Source organism: Podarcis bocagei, assembly GCF_964188305.1.
Source record: "Podarcis bocagei genome assembly, chromosome: 3".
Lineage (NCBI taxonomy): Eukaryota > Metazoa > Chordata > Lepidosauria > Squamata > Lacertidae > Podarcis > Podarcis bocagei.
In genome coordinates, this window is record NC_138127.1 from 70,933,832 (window position 1) to 70,951,200 (window position 17,369).

The window sequence follows — 17,369 nt, forward strand, 5'->3', positions numbered from 1 at the left end:
GGCTGTTTTTCTTTCTTTCTCCCTCCTCTGTTTACTTTAGGAGGAGAGGCTATGGCTCCACAAAATGCACATGTCACAATCATAGTCTTGCCTGGCAGTAAGGAGTAAACTGAAGACCCCAGAATATGAATTGCTATAGTTTGAGGGAGAAAGAAAGAAAAGTATACTGAGGGGATCCCTTCTCAGTGGCGTAGCGTGGGGGGTGCCAGGGGGGCCGGCCGCACCGGGCGCAACATGGGCGGGGGGCGCGCTCGCACTAGCAGCTCTCTGCCCCTACTAAAATCCACGGGTTAGGGAGCCCGCGCTCGCTCGGCTTGGCGAGGAGGTCGCGGAAGGGGGAGAGCGAAGCCTTCTGCCGTGGGCAAAAAAAGGAGAGGAAGCCGGGCGGGCGGGCGGGCTGGCTGGCGGGGGTCTGGCTGCACCTGCTGCTGCCGCTGCCGCCGGGCTTTGACAGCTTGGCGAAGCGGAGGGAGAGGAGCTTTATGGTAATTGCGGCTCTCTCTCCACTGGCCGCCTGGGTAGTGAGCCGAGCCGAGCAGGGAGTCTGGCGAGGGGGCGGGAAGAGACTTTTCCACCTCGCCTGGTCAAAAAGGAGAGCGGAGTCTCCTCAGGGCGCCCTCAGGCAGGGCAGGGCAGGGCAAGGCAAGCAGAGCGAGGAGGAGAGAGAGGGGAAGGGGGGGAAGCAGCCAGGAAACGCTGCGGTGTGGAGGAGGAATCAATTAAGGAGAGAAAGCGAAAAGCCTTGGATAAAGGGAAAAAAGGAAAGAAAAGAGGCAGCTCCAGGAGAGCGCGGGGGAAAGAGAAGCCTCGCTGCTGCTGCTTGGGAGAGTAAATTACTGTACTTGCCTTGCCCCGGGTTAGGGGGCGCAAATTAATTGCCTTGCCCCAGGTTAGGGGGTGCAAATTACTTGCCTTGCCCCGGGTGCTGATAACCCACGCTACGCCGCTGTCCCTTCTGTCAGCCACAGAAAGAGGCACATTATACAAACTGATAAGTGGGAATCTAAACAAAGTTTCCAACCTGTTGACTTGCCAATAATTAGGATAGAGAGAGATTTGACCCTATGGATTGTGAGACAAATTCAGTTCATGTTTAAAGGTAGTGTACCTACTCACTTCACACTTTCTCAAACTGAAGCACAGCCATCCTTCAGAATTCACACATATCCAAATTTTGCAATATTGTTCTCCAACCAAAGGATGTTTACAAATTGCATGTACTCACAAAAAGTGCATGTTAAAGAATGTATGTTAGTGAAAACAACATACAAAAAGTCATTATGTTAGAGGAAATTACTTGTAAAAATGTGTTGTCAAAACTGCAAGCAAAAATGTGTTTATTTTGAGGAATTCACACAAAAATGCTAATTGATTCCCATGCAGATTTTAAAAGTGGGTTATCCTTTACTATTTGGTGGCGTATTTGTGCCTGCTTGAAATAACAAATGCCATCCATGCTGCTGCAATGCATTTGTACCGATACAAATATACATTGTGGTTTCTCCAGCTAAGTTCTACTCAGAGTAAACCCATTGAGATTACTAACATTAACCATGTTCATTAACATCAATGGATCCACTCTTAGTAGGGCTAGCACTGGAGACAACTCTTTGTGCCTGCCTGTTTCTTCCAGGCATTTTTGCATTACAATTCCAGCCATACATCTCATTGCCACAATGCATTTGGATCATATGTGCATTTCCTCCAAGAGCCGAGATCCTAATGCCATGCTTCTATGCTGAATTTTTCATGCTAGTGGTTTCTTTACAAAGCATTATGAGATTATTTTTCATAAACCTGGCACTAAAAAAGCCCATTCACATTTTACTTGTACTCTGGTACAGAAACCCAAGCAGGTTCATCTGGTACCTCCAGAAATGCTGACCCACATTAACATTTTTGGATGACTAACTGCATTGCTGGGTGCATCATGAAGTGCAAGGAAAACAGGCAGGAGTTGCTAAAGAAGTCATGTTGGCTGGGGGTGGCGGCATGTACATTCAATACGTGCAGTTTACATTGTAACTTTGTTTTCTTTTAGAGTCACGACTGAATTTTGCCCTGCCAAAGTGATTCATAGGCTACAAAAAAAACCAGGCTATGATCAGGCAAATTGACAGTGGTAAAAGTCAAAAGGTATTTCAGGACTTGGCTTTTGCTCTAAGGGGCACAGAATCCTACTGCCTCTGTAATAAATTTGTCTCAGTTTTCAGGGAGCCTGATGGTTAATCCCACTTGGCATAGTGATCAAAAATACCCACCAACATCAGGTTGTAGAAATCTTCAAAGAACCTTGCTGATTACTTCAGATCTGTTCCCTTCCTAACAATAGCCTCAAACCCAATCTATGTCAAACAGACATTTATGATACCTTGTGAAATGATGTGGTTGGTAAACTGTCATGTACAAGCTTAGGTAAATCTCCTTGTCATCCATCAAAGGAAAGTTGGAGACTGACTGGTGTTTCCGTCTTCCTTTTATGACAGCTAAGCAGCTGTCATAGGAATTAAGGTGGAAACAGCTTCTTCCTAACAAGGATCTAGCAACCACTCCTACAACCCATTGCTGAACATTTCCTCTTGTGGAGCTGTGGCTACATCTTCCACTACGTATACATATATACAAAGTTCTGTAACAATCAAGTTCACTCATGAGATAACAGCCTGGGGCTATTCCCACATTTACAGGCAAGTGGTAGTGGCATACTGAATCTCAATATCATACGGTGAGATTTCAACTTTTAGACTGTGCAATTGTGCATGAGATCATAAAGCTGGCTGGCACCTACATGGTGTGAGCAGTGGTGTGATTAAATGTCACTGAACACCATTCCATTGTTGACTGAAGCTGCATGGTTATCGGTTGTCTATAACTGGAATTGACTATTAGAATTAATAATTTCTAATTCTGAGGGTGCAAATGTTCTCCCTTTTTCCTTACATGTGAGAACATTATTGGTCTTCAGCAGAATTTCAGCTACGTATCACCTCAGATGTAAACATAACAGAATATAAGTCTGAAACAAGGTTGGGGACATGTCCTCCAGTTTGGAGTGGTATTTTAATGATTTTTCAGCCAAATGTGCATGTGTACGAGGATTATGCTTTTTTCCCGAAAACTTGGAAGATACAGCTCCATTACATTTGGAGAGAATATTGCTTTTAATGAATTTTCACCAAAATTCAAAATTGGGAGAGAGAGTGGATCAAGAGAATTAAATACAACCTTACAAAAAGAGCCTAGATTTTTTTCCTTCAAAATAGTGATACTTCTACATTAAAAACCCCAGATTAAAAATGTCCAGAAAACTGGGCCTTTGTGACAGTGGCCTCTCTCCTCTTTCTTCAAGAGCTGCCTGTTCATGAATGGAATAACAACAACAACATATGTGAAACTGCTGCCTCTCCAAGAACCAAGAGATACACAAGTCAAGACAACATCTGCAAATAGATAAATACATGATTCGACACAAAAAAATCATAATGGTGCACATTCATTATATGTTTTCACCATCCTTCTCACTCTCTTGTAGTAACAACATGCACACTCAATGAAGAAAGTCTAAACTGGAATGTGATGCAGAAGCGCTACCGATCCTTCTCGTTGATTTTGCAATGTAGCCACTGCCTGCCCACTCCACACCTTCTGGCTCCGAACTGGGTATGTGCCTCAGCTTGCTGAGTATATGTGAAAAACAAAGCACAATGCCAGATTTAGCATCTCTGGTTGTTGTCAGCTAACATGTTGTAATTCCAGCCTCCCTGAGGTGATTGTGAAGAGCACAGGCAGCAAATATTAACATGGGCAACATCCTGTCCTCAAAACGTTTTCATTCAGAAATAATGGTCTACAAAATGCCTGTTCAAAGTGCAAATTTTCAATGACAAACTTCAAAAATGGGCTACTAAACTGCCATTTCCTACTCAGAAGTACTTTCCATGCGGGAAACCTTGCCTCTGATAAAGCAGCACTCAGCATGAGGATCAAGCCCCCTGAGTCTGCACATTGTCCTGAATGCAGAGGAACTAAAGCACTAAGGCAAGCATGTTGTGTTCTCCTCTCCCAACACAATGAGGTCCCCCCACAGGGGATTCCCTACACCAAACAGCTTTCATCTGCTGTGGGTTGCAAGATGTACTTTAACTCTCAGTGAGAGAGACTCAAGAACCTCATGCTCCCTTCCAAATGTTTGGGTCAGTAGCAGAGGAAGGGGGTGGGGTGCCACAGGTGGCACTGGGGCTGCAGGGCGCCCTCTAGCGGACAGGCCCAGCGCTGCCTGAAAATGCAGTGTGGGACACATGTGGAGCGCGGTCTGCAGGGCACTCCAACCACTGCCTCCCTCCTGGCTGCAGCCCCCCTCCAGCTGAGGGGGAGGTGGCTGGCCCCTGCCCTGCGCACCCCACCCCACCTGGTGGGCAGCTCGCCCCGCCCCATGGCAGCTAGCCCAATCCCCGTGGTGACTAGCCCTGCCCCCATATGCACACTTCCCCGGGCGCCCGAGCAGGTAGCTGCACCACTGGTTTGGGTTCCCTGACCATGGATGGGTCTCATGATCACAAGATGTTGATGATAATTAATTATAATTAGTTACTATCCTTCATCCTAAGATCCCACTGTGGGTTACAACAATTAAAACACAATGCTAAAAACAGTTTAAAACCACTTACAATCACATAAATAAGCCAGGTCCTATAAATATATGTCTCTGGGTCAGAAGCCACAGCAAAGAGGTGTGTCTTCATTGTGATAATTGCCACTAGGTGGCATTGTTTTTTAAAGGGTTAGGTGTACACATGGAGAAAAGATCTATGGACAATGATTTGCTAAGATACCTAAGAGTGGGACTTCCACATGCACTACAGCAGTGATTACTTGTCAACACTACCTTTTAGCACATCAGGCCATGGGCTGACCCTGTACTGCCTATTCTGCTTAGCTGCAGCTCCCCACAGGCTCTGGGGCAAAAGGCCTTTTTCCAATTCAAGTAGCTAAGACCTAGCTAAGACCTGGGGACTTTTTCATAGAAAGAAGGTCAAGTTCTACCACTGAGCTACAGCATTACCTTTTATCCTATATGCTAATAGCAAGCTCCGTTTGCCAATCACAGATCTTTATATAGCCCAACCTATCAATGCACAAGAAGGAGTTATCAGCAAGTTGAAGGGAATCCACAGGTCTGCAGTATCCTGGAAGATGGTATGAACATAACATAATACAGTGGTACCTCGGGTTAAGAACTTAATTCATTCTGGAGGTCTGTTCTTAACCTGAAACTGTTCTTAACCTGAGGTACCACTTTAGCTAATGGGGCCTTCCGCTGCTGCCACACAATTTCTGTTCTCACCCTGAAGCAAAGTTCTTAACCCAACTATTTCTGAGTTAGCGGATTCTGTAACCTGAAGAATCTGTAACCCGAGGTACCACTGAAATATAAGAAGGTGCTGCAGGATCAAGCTAATAGCCGTCTAGTCTAGCAGCCTTTTCTCACAGTGGCCAACCAGATGCCTGTCAGACAGCCCCAATCAGGATCCGAGCACACTAGAACTCTTCCTTCCTGTGGTCTCCAGCAAAAGGTTTGGTTGGTGGTGGATTGGTTGTCTGGTTGGAACCCTGAACAGGAATATATTACACAGCAGCTTGTCCCTCCCACCCCACCCCGCAAATCCCACTTGTTACAATCTAGGAGCAAACAACAGGGAACAGCTATTGCCATGGTGCCCTGCTTGGGATAGTGTCATCTGTCTGGCCATGGCTAGAGATACTGGATTAGGTGGAAGTGATCCAGCAGCTATTCAGTTCACACTGTGGAAGGGGTGTTCACCTCTCACCAACAGAATGGTTGCATACCATTTTACTAGAGGCTGGGGTCCCTTTGGCCCACCCCAATAAAATACTTAAGGGGGCCAGGACCACCACCACCCCAAGTTGGTGGGCATTGCCAGCCAAATGGTGTGTGTGCACCGCATCTTGTGATTCATTATGTGGGGCGGGGCTTGCCTGTCTGAAAAATCCATGACTTGGGTGCACCAACACTAGCTAATCACAGTCAGGGTCTGAGTGGGAACAAGGCATTAGTAAGATCAACAGCTAAGTCCAATTCCATTTCCTAGGCACTGAGCTAGTTCAACTTTTCTCAATCTTCCTCTGTCTCAGAGCAGCACATTATTGCCCCGAAGCTGTCAAGATCATGATAAATCTGCTCATTCTCAGGGCCATAAAGTCATTTGTGTATTAGTTAAATCGTCCACTTATAGGATATTATGTAGCCAAATTTTCTGCACATTCACAGCACCTCCCACGGGCAGTCTAACAGTGTGTCTGGGGCTGCCAGAATTCGGTCAGGGCTTTAGGGCACTCCTCCTCCTTCTCCTGGCTTTGTCTGTGATCACTCCACATTTCTCTGGTACCTCATTGGCCACTGAGGGCTGATACCATTGCAGTCTCATGCAGATTGTTCCCTTGCAGGTTGTTAAGAGTAAATAATCTAATGCTGTGTCTGAGTGCCTACGCTGCTGCTCACAATCTGCAGTGTGGCATTTTCCTCTTCCTTCCTTCATCTCTTGTCCAAGCTTGCCAGAAGACCTTGGATCACAGAGCCATACAGGCTGATTCTCAGAGGATTCGGAAGAAATGAAAACAGCGAATGAAAGCAAAGTATCTCTCTGCAATGCCTTTTGTGCATCCTTTTAAAAATAGGTGTATATTGCTAAAGCTTAACATGTGCTACGGAATTCAGAAATAGTAGCAAAAAAGAGACCTTACTGGGTACAAATAATACATCCCACGTGCAATACTGGCAGGCTTTTCCTGGTGCTAAAAAATGGGGGGGTTTATTGCTTGCCATGTACAATGCAAAGGATTGGGAAGGGTGCTGTTGCCCTGCTTACAAGTTTCCCATACTTCATATTTTTTGCTCTATATCATAAAATCATAGTGTTGGAAGGGACCCCATCATCTGGTCCAACTCCCTGCAGTGCAGGAATATGCAGCTGCCCTATATGGGGATCAAACCTGCAACCTTGGCATTATCAGCACCATGCTCTAACCAACTGAGCTATCCAGGCATCCAATTGGCCACTGTGAGAACAGGATGCTGGAGTAGATGGGCCATTGGCTTGATCCAGCAGGGCTCTTATTAAGCTTTGTGGTAAGCCATGCTTCCAGTGGGAGGAAGAGTCTTGTTGTGGGGACAGCTTTTGCACCACTTTTTTATTTTGTTTTCAGACAGTAGAATTGAAGAACCATATATAGGCATTTAAAGTTCACAAAATGGCAAAGCCTTGCTACAAGGGGAGAGGCATTGTCGTTGATGCTCATCATGGGTTCCCCACCACACCACACCCCCATCTGCTCACAGAGTGTACAATGAAAGCTGGTGTCACATAGTGGTTAATGGAGTGAGTGAGCTGTGAGCCAGGAAGTCGCTAGAGACATTATTCTCTCATCCTCAGTTTCTCATTTGCAATATGAGGATAAAATACTGGCCTGCTTTACAGGATTACTGCATATAGTCATGGCATAGTGGGTGTGCCACACATTAACCCTGCCTGAAGTGTGCTATATGAATGTTAAGCGTTTATCTGGAAAGTGACAACCTGGGAAGGTCAGAGGCTGACCATCTAAACATACTTACTTGGAAGTTCTATCAAAATTACTTCCAAGTGAACCTGTTTCAGACTGGGCTGAAACATCGGTTCACTTTGCCCAGAACTACAGTAACAAACTTTGTGACATGCCAAGCTATATATTTACTAATTTGATAGGATAGTTTGGACCCATCTGCATATGTTGGAAATGCATAGGTACAAACATGTTTTACGAAGAGGAAAAGGCAGCAATACAATCAGGTACAGCAGCCCTGCTATTCCATCACCGCAAAGTCCGTAAATGTTTGTATCTGTGTGTAAATTATGTCTTGCCCTAGAACATCTGACCATAATGATGCACCACTGGGTCTCCAAAATTGTATGTTTCTGATTAACAATGTAAGACATTCAGTTAAATATATGGCCGATATAGTCCAGGATCAGAACGGTGGTGTCACGAGACACATGCATTCCATTGTTTTACTGAACGGGGAGGCTGAGGTTTACTCCCTTGACTCCAGTGGAATTCCCTGTGCCTTAGCTTTTCCTGGCTATTATGAAGACTGCCTTGCTGGAAAGGACAAATCCGTGAGCTCATAAAGATTTTTCAGAGCGGAAACATTTTCTTTTTGGAACAGATCGGATCACACCAGGTATCAAGTGTTTCAAAGAGGGAAACATCAGGAGTTCCCTAGAGAGGTCTTCACCCCCATCTCAGATGGCATGGGTCACACCAGCAATTTGCCCCAGTTCAGCAAAAAACTCAAACATCTTTTTTAACTTCAGAGATCGTTTTCTTCCCTTTCCTTTTTTCCTCCTGGAAAAAAATTGTTCGAATCAGTTCTTTCGCCTGTCCCCATCACATTTTAGCATTCTTTCTCTAAGAACAGGAGGAAATGAAGCCAGGCTACCTTACTATCATACAGTACAGGACCTGCACTGCCTTTTCTGATATGAATGGCAAGGAAAGATAGAGCTGGCTGTATCATTTTGCGCCGTCTTAATGATCAGGTGATAGCTGTCTAGCATATCAAGGGTGCACCAACTGGTAGACTAGACCAAATTTAACCTTCTGAGAGGCATCACCTGGTACTCTGGTTGCCAAGCCAGATAGGAAAGAGGGTGTGGAGCAGGGACATGGCTATGAAAACAGGTTTGGCTAGAACAAAAACTAGCATACTACCACAGCACCATAATGCCCCCACATCAGCATTCTTGCCATGACTTATTCAGACATCTCTTTACCCATGGGAAGCTGTGACTATCAGGAATGCTAACAGAAAGCTGTGCACCATCCATACCAAACTATCACTGAGCTGTAAGTTGCCCCTTCCTCAACTCATTTATTCTACATAAGTTTGGTTACTAAGTAGCTTGCCATAAATATTTCTAGTACAAAGAAATTGCCACTAAATGATCAAGGTATTTCTCATTATTATTTTGTTTTTGAAATAGACCTAATACTCTCTGGTGCCAGGTGGTTTTGTGTGTGTGTGTGTGTGTGTGTGTGTGTGAGAGAGAGAGAGAGAGAGAGAGAGAGAGTCCAGTCTACATTTGCCTAATCATAAATCTTAAAAATATGTATTATTGTGCAGCTGCAGTCTATGCAGTGTATGAAATTCTATGCTGATGTCATATGCTAAAATAATATATTTTAAAATTAGGTAACTCTGGTAAGAAGACTTTCTAGTTCCCACAAACTGAAGGCATGCTATAACCAGAATCATTCTGCACAGTATATTCATTTAATGTCATTGTAAAACCATTTCCAGGAGAAATGTCTGTCCATTGTCAGTATAGCCTTTTTGAGTACCCCAGGCACACCAGTAAGTCCTATAGAAATTATAATATGTATCTCATGAATCAATCCATTTCTTAGTCTTTAAGGTGCCACAAGATGCTTCCTTGTTTTATAGAAATGATCAGTAATAAAACCCTATCCCTATGATAAGAAGTTCCAGTCCACTTCACGTTCATCCCTATGGCAGGTATTCAGTACTTCAAGAGCATTTAACAATGCACTTGCAGGGGGTTTCAAGAAAAGTTTGTGATTTGGGAGGGAACTTTCACAAGCCTTTGTACAATTATAGTTCAATCCTGTACCTGTCTAATCATAAGGAAGTCCCATTAAGTTCAATAGAGCTTACACCCAGATAAATGGATATGGGTGTAAAGTTGGACATTGCCATTCAAATGCTGTGTGTGTGCCATGTAATGTGATTGATTATGTAGGGCAGGGCTTACCTCCCCCCCCCCCAATATTTTATTCAAGTTGGCACCCCTGGTTAGGTGCTTCCCAACCACAGAACAGAAAACCACTTCAACAGCACTGACTGTAACGAAGGATCAATTTCTGCCACCCTGCCAAACAAACCCTGCTGTATAATCAATAAATGTGTGGCGTGAGGTCTTGGGAACTATAATTTATCCCTCACAGAGCAACAATACTCAGCACCCTTCAGGAACTACAGTTCCCAGGATTTTCTTTGGGGGGGGGGAGGAGGCGAGACAGTTAATTGTAGGCGGGGATATGCCAAAAGGCTAATTGATCTGCGTTAAACGAACAATTCACTCTAAAATATAAGGCAACACCTTGCCTTAGAAATAAACGGCCGGTCCTTTGTGCTGGTCTGTGCTTGACCTCGACCAACCCACCCGGAGTCCTTCATGGCGGGCACTGAACCTCTGAAGGAGAGGAAAGCGAAATGACCTCCAAACTCCCCTCCCTCGGCAGGCAGCGAAGATCAAACCCTTCAAGGCAGCGCCAAAGAACAGAAAGAGCAAAGGCGCAGCCGGCGCGTATGTGGCAGGAGGAGACGGAGGAAGAGCCCCGCCTGCTCGCGGTCTCACACGCAGCCCTTGATGGTGCGTCGGAAACTGAATAGGGGGGATAGAGGGGGGTGGGGTCCGCCACACGCGGCGCAGCAGTTTCCATGCGCGCCGGAGGAGGAGGAGGAGGAGCCCGCCTCCATTCGCTACGTGCAGAGTCGCGAGTCCGCACCAGCAGCCGGCGGAGGCGAGGAGAGAGGGAGTCTGTCCGTCTCCCAGGTGGGCGGGAAGAGGAGGGGCCGGGCGCGCGCGCGCGGGAAGCAGCTGCTCTGGGAAAGGTGCCGCTGGCTTCGCGCGAGCCGGATTTACAAAGGCGGCGGGCGGGGGGAAGGAGGCGGTGGATTGAGTGTGTGTGTGTGTCAGGAGGAGGCAGGTGGCGAAGGCGCTCCCGCCCATGCCGGAAAGATAACGCCGGCTTGCGAGCGGGATTTCGTTTCGTTTGGCATATAGACGTTTTGTGCCGCTGCTGTTGTAAAACGCGTTTCTGCTCGGTTTCTCCCACATTATAATGAGCGAGGAGAAGGAGTTGGGGGGGGGCAGGCGAGACATGTCTTTGTTATCACGCTTGCCCCCCCCCCCAGGTACCTGTGGCAACTCGTCCAGAGAACCTGGGCGCGCGCGCGCATTCAGAGACCATATTTTTGTTCCTCCATCTCCCGAACTGCACATGTTGCCATTAGCTCGTCAAAGAAACACACCATAGATATGGGGGGGGGGGTCCGGCTTCCAACACACCCGCTCTGCTCCTAAGAAACAGACCGCGCCGAGCAGTCGAGAGATCTGGGATGAATCTCCCGTCGCTCCGCGGCTGTCAGGGCTCGGGAGGTGACCCCTGTCTGGAAGCGAAGGAATAGGGTGCGGGGTAGAGTCTGAACTTTTTCCAGAACAGGGTATCGGGGACGAGGCATCTTGGCCTGTATAGGCAGGGGCTAGATTATGGGGTGTGGAACAATGAACACACTGGCTGCTGGAGATCCAATATATGTGTGTGCGTTTAATGCGAATAACAGCCATAGGGAAGGGGGGGCGCACTATTTGGGCTGTAACCATGGCACCTGCGGAAGTATAGCTAAACCTCATGCTTTGCCTTCTTGAAATCCCCTCCCGTGCCACTCCCACTGTGGTTGCCCGTTTTAAAAAGCTCCAGAGTTCTTGTTTAGGATCTCCCGCATCAGTTCTAGTTTTGCTTTCGAAGAAATTTATAGCACAGAACGACTGTGTGTAATATGCCAGTCTATTGCCCTCTGATCAGTCACCAGATAAAATAAGCCAAGAGCTGCTCTTGTACCAGGTTACGTCAACACATACAACATACATACCACTATATACAGTGGTGCCCCGCAAGACGAATGCCTCGCAAGACGAAAAACTCGCTAGAGTTTTGCGGTTTTTGAGCTGCTTCGCAAGACGATTTTTCCTATGGGCTTGCTTCGCAAGACGAAAACGTCTTGCAAGTTTGTTTCCTTTTTCTTAACACCGTTAATACAGTTGCGACTTGACTTCGAGGAGCAACTCATAGAACGCGGTGTGGTAGCCTTTTTTGAGGTTTTTGGTGATTTTTGAAGCTTTTCCAAAACTTTTCCGACACCATGCTTCGCAAAACGAAAAATTTGCTAGACGAAAAAACTCGCAGAACGGATTAATTTCGTCTTGCGAGGCACCACTGTACTGCAGGTCAAGTCCTGCCTCAGCCACTTCACACTTGACACAGTTGTGTTTGGGGAATAAAGTATGACTAGCAGGCATGTATTCTTAAACACTGGGGAATAAGCACCAGGGGGACATAATTGTGGCCTCCGCTCCCCAGTGCTTATTCACAGTGCATTTACACACTGATAAATGTACACTTTTTGTATACAAGTGCTTTCAGTATAGACAATGCAGTAAGTGTGAAGTGGCCCTTCCTTCAGCAAATCGTTTTCACTACACCTCTGTTTCAGAGCTGTCATCACTTTGTGGTGTGTGTTTGTGTGCTCTCCCAATATATCTCTAAAAGAAAGGTTAAAGGGAAACATCCTTGCTGATTAGCCTTTCATCATCTCATATGGCAACCATGTGATTCCCATATTAGAATGATGTAATTCTAATCAGGAATAATGCATTCACTTGTAAAAATTGTTTTGGCTTCTTGGCCTTTTGGCTAAAATCAAGTGTAAACATCATTTGGGTGGAATCATTTTTTTGAGCATGTAGGAAAAGCACACATCCACCTGTGTATAGCTCAAGGCAACGGCAGCTGTGGAAATGAGATGCAGTGCAACTGATATAGAGTTAGGTGTGGAAATGGTGAAGAGGGAAAAAGAGGTAATGGTTACAGTACATGTAAAAGTCCTGCTTCCCAAGCTGACATAATTTCATTAATACAGCGGGGGGGGGGGGAGAGAGAGAGCAAGCTGCTGCAAGGAAGCTGAAAAGATCACAAGGAGCTGCTTTACTGTGTGGAAAGTGTCTCTTGGTCTTGAGGAATAAATAGTGGCTCAGTTTGAAAGGAGACATGTATGCATTTCTCCAAGAGTCTGTGGTTTTAGCATGTCCAGGAACTAAAATTTATTCCTTATTGCTAAATGGTTCTCCACTTGTGAGGGTGGACAGCAAGGGAGATTAGGAAAGTGCCACCAGAAGCACATAACTCTTGCCTGGCTTGTAAAACCTATAAGAAATTTCAGAGCTCGGTGGGGGCAGAGATTTGTGGTGAAAAGCCTTGGACCTGCCCTTGCAATCTTTAATTCTAATCTTCTGAAATACAGCACCAGATCTCTAAACCCCCCATTCCTATTATATCTGCAGCTCACTGCTGCTAAGGTACTGATCTCTATACCAGCCATTTCCTGGAAATGTGCTGAGCTGTCCTGCTGTGACCCTGATCTTTGGGACAAATTCCTGATTTTGCTTGTGATTGTTCATTTTTTCTTGATATCGGTGGATTTGATAAAAAAATTATTTCCTGAATTTATCGCAAAAGCAAAATCAGATTCTTGGATCATAATGTTGACTTAGGGTTAATCAAATGTTTGTGTGTGTGTGTCCTTTCTTTCTTCCCAGGATGTGTCAATACAATTTGCATTCATAACAGATATTTAAAAGGGGCACAAGGTAGCTTCTAGAAAACATCTCATAGTTTAACAATTTGAAATTCTGTGGAAAGAGCAAGCAAAGACAGATTATGACTTAGACATTCTGTCAAAACCATTTTATTTTACTACGTATTTGAGTTGTGCTGAATTTTTCTCTGCTACATGGATCATTGTAAATGTGTTCTGTTTGTTTTTGATGGCTGTATTGGTCAATATTTTAATTATAAGTGAAAGTTGCATTGGGAGTTACTCTTTTTAGGGCCAAAAGTCAGGATATTAATGGTTTTATAACAATTAATCAAGGATTAATATTTAGTCAGACCAACTGTCCATTTTCTGGCCCCATACTGTGTCTTCCAAAAGTGTCCAGTAAAAGTGGTGTTAGTAAGTTTTAAGAGTGCATTGTACTCTTATTTTTAAGCAGGCAGTCTTAATTCCCTGCTATTCACTCCCATTCTCTGGATTGCTAGTGATATCTCTATAAGCTTAAGAAAGGATACTGCAAATATCCCACCACATAGTTGTTGAGGGCATGGAAAGTGTCCTGATTGAAATTCTGGAGAGGAGAGCTGTTGCCAGTCATTATCAACAATACCCAACTAGATCAGGGGTGGGAAACCTTTGGCCCTCCAGATGTTGCAGAACTACACCTTCCATCATCCTTGACCATGCTTGTTCAGCAACATCTGGAGGGCCAAAGGTTCCCCATATCTATACTAGAAGGACCAATAATCAGCTTCCTATGGTCCCCTCCAGAGCAGTTACCAAGGCATGTGCCAGCTCTTAGAAGGTGGGTAGATGTTTGTTGGCAGTACTGAAAAAGGGAAATCCCAGTCGTGCTGCTGGTGCACAGCCCAGTGCTGCATTTAGCTGAGAGGATGGTGTTGCCTTCATCTTTCTCTCTGACTTACACACTCAGACCTCTGAATCGTACAAAACTCATCATGCAAAAATGAAAAGGAAGCTGCTGATTCAGACCTTCGTTGCCTTACCTTAAGATAAAATTTGGCAGTCACTTGGACTGTGGCTATTCATACAGAAATCCATTATACAGTAAATGGGATCAACACGTTTCTTGTCAGTTCTGCAATCATGTAAAAAGTAATGATAAATATCAAGAATAGGTATATTAGCTGCACATTCCCAGGACAGCAAGTGCAAGCATAAAACTGATGTAAGTTTTTAAAAACCCATTAAATCAGTAACAAACAAGAACCATAGCATACCAGAGTGGGCAGAGTTTGCCAAAACAACTCAAAGCAGTGTTTTTAAAGGCCTGTGATAATGCAAAGATCTTAATCTGGCACAAAAAGAAATGAGTAGGAACCAGTTGAGCCTCCTTGGGAAGAGCTTTTCTCAGCTGCAGAGCCACAGATGAAAAAGCCCTCTGCAGTTGCCACCCACTTACAGTAAATTCATCAGCCGCTAGTGCTGTTTCAAAACTGGTATATGATTCCTAGGGCTAGTCCCAGCTGGCAGCCTAGTAGCTGTATTCTAAACTACATCAAGTATTCAGACAAGACATTTAGAGGCCTTTCCATTTTACCCAATTAAAACTTCCGTATTTCATGGGACTAATATGACAATACAACCTCTCTTGGTGTCCTTCACACATACACAATATAATTTTACATGAGACACAGCAATAGCAGAGTAACATGGAGCAATGGTTACCCTACAGTCTATTGTTAGGGATCTACCATTACCTTTCAGAGTTACCAAATGGGAAATTAACTTACCTCTTCCAATTGCCTTCAGCTGACTCTGATGTCAAATCATTGTGTTCCAGCAACAGGTTCATGGTGCACTCAAAGGCTGGATGAAGGCTCAAACTGGATGAATGAGAGATTATGTGAAGCCAAAATAGTCAAATATTGATTCCTGTTGGTTGCCTGAATAAGGTCTCATCAATCAGCAGCATCCTTCCTTCAAACAAGAAGTCTACCCAACAAGGAGGACTATATTATGTTAACTATAACAGTGGTGGCTAACTAAGAAGCTATTATAGTGTGCCTTGCCAGTCCCTGAATCACTTTAAACTAGCAGCAGAACTGTCCACTTTCGTTTTTCTTCAGTCTGCTATCTTCTTGCTGAGATTTCCCTTCGAGGTAATTCCAAACCTCTGTATTACTACTTCTCATGACTGCAAGAAAGTCTGTATTTCCTACAATAGCTGATTTATAAGGACCTAGCGTTATATTCAGCTTGTCTATTAAAAACAATTATTTGACATTTCATATATCTCAGTGTGTAACCAAAAACAATCCAGGAATGTGATGAAATATCTGCCATATTCCAAGGACCAGGAGAAGCCCAATATTATAATGCGAAGGCTGATAAATCAGGCTTTTCTGCAGTGTTACAAAGTTCTGGACAACAACCTAATGTCTAGATGAGCAAAGAATCATTGTTGGTGTGAAGAAGGGTTCCCAACAAAGCTATCTATCCCCAGCTAGCAATTAGCAAAGACGAGATGAGAAGAATTACATAGAAATAATACTTCCAAGAGGGAAATAATAGTGGTTAAGATAAAGCGCACTCCTCCCATTAGGAATTGCTCCTCCCTTACAGGCCTTTGTATCTTTGCACCCTCCTCCTTTCCCTTCAGCCCTAGAACAAGAGTCTAATGCAAGCAGAGGAAAGTTAAGCACAGCTGCAAATCTAATCAGAACTGCCCTGGCAGGCAGGCATGCACAGCTGGGAGCTGGAAATGCTCTTTTCCAGGCACAAATTGATACCAAATGGAGCAGATGGAAGAAGGCCAGTTATTATGGCTCATGACTCGTGCGTCTAGATCTCAAAAAATAGTTTTAGACCTAGAAGCATCACCAGATGACTGAGCATTGCTGGGAAGTTTGGGGTGGGGGGGGTGTTGAATCACATGAAGTGCTTTTGATATATATATATATATATATATATATATATATATATATATATATATAATGCCAAAGGAAGAAGTCAACCCAGTTTGAATTTGCAAATGGTAATCTGGTTGTCTGAGAGTTGGCAGTAGCCTTGGTAGTGAGTGAGCCTACAAAGATCTACATGACCCAGAAGACCAGTTCACCTGGTGTACTCTCAGATAACGTTTACTTGCTTCATCAATCAAAAAGGCAATTTATGTATTGTTACAAATCTTTACTTGTCTGTACTGTAGACTAGGGATGGAGATTCTGTGGTCCTCCAGATGTTGTTGGACTTTAGTTCCCATCAACCCCATCTAGGGTGGTCAATAAGGGATTGTGGGAACGTAGTTTAGTATCTGAAGGGCCACAGGTTCCCATTGTTGAAGCAGACTATGGACCAATGCACTGTCCATTGGAAAAAGTGGATAATTATTTTCTATCTAGCCTGATATCTCTCATATACCCGATCTCTGCTGTCTTCCTAGTGAAGCAGCCTGCGTGCTCAGACTCAAGCCACATTTTGTTGAGCTGTATATCAGCCCACTGAAGGGCTTTGTAGCCGAGTGCTGAATAATTCTTTGTGCATATGGTTCGATAGCCACTTCCCACCAGAAAAGATGAGCCTGCAGATAACAGTAGTCTGCCATGGCTTTGCATAGATCCTAGAGTACACCTTGTGCATCCATAGAACTACTGTATCTCCATGCCATGAGAATGAATCTGCTATATACACAACAGATTATGTCATACACTTAATTTCTTTTTTCTTTTCTTTTTTGGTAGAGCACTTTAATATGGAAAACTTTATGGAAGTACAGCATTTATGGAAGCCTCCTTAGGAAACCAAAGGGATGTGTATGTTGGACCTTAGTCTTCTACCATAACTTTCCTCATTCACCTACATGAATATTTTCTTTATTAACAGAATGGAGAGCCAAGGAAGATGGATACTTAAGAGCTTGTTCCAAGTCACA

General features: G+C 44.5%; 1 long non-coding RNA gene across 1 annotated transcript in view; it reads right to left on the minus strand.

Moving 5' to 3' along the window:
- LOC308583396 overlaps positions 1 to 17,369 on the minus strand; it is a 443,390-nt gene that overhangs the window by 145,840 nt on the left and 280,181 nt on the right. The window lies entirely within an intron of this gene.